The sequence below is a fragment of the Meleagris gallopavo genome, chromosome 7 (genome assembly GCF_000146605.3).
Source record: "Meleagris gallopavo isolate NT-WF06-2002-E0010 breed Aviagen turkey brand Nicholas breeding stock chromosome 7, Turkey_5.1, whole genome shotgun sequence".
Classification (NCBI taxonomy): Eukaryota; Metazoa; Chordata; class Aves; order Galliformes; family Phasianidae; genus Meleagris; species Meleagris gallopavo.
In genome coordinates this window covers 17,994,608-17,995,045 of record NC_015017.2, presented here as the reverse complement: position 1 = coordinate 17,995,045, position 438 = coordinate 17,994,608, and positions in this window count along the sequence as shown.

Here is a 438-nt window from a genome sequence, read left to right as displayed (position 1 = left end):
AAAAAAAAGCAGTAGCTGACTCAAGTGGCTGAAACATGCTCTCAGCCAAACCCCCCACGACAGGAATTCTCTAACTGGGAGCTCTCATATTCTATATATTACAAACTATCTTTTGCTTTCTAAAATAAAAAAGCAATTAGAAATAACTTTCTTCCCTTTCTGAATTAATCCTACGTACAAATTATATAGCAATTAGACAAAGCCTACTGAAAAAGTGTCCTAGGAAAGACAGCATACACAAAAGAAAAGCAATAAAATGAAAAGATTCTGTGATCAGGTTAGAAAGAGCTAAGCTGACCCCTAAATTCATGTACTTCTGACATTTCGCTGTGTAAAACCTTGAACTTCAGAGTACATTCTACAAAGACAGCAAAAGGGATAAATTAAGAAATGAATATTATAACAAAAGATGGAAAAGAAGTGAAGCTAATAACTTCT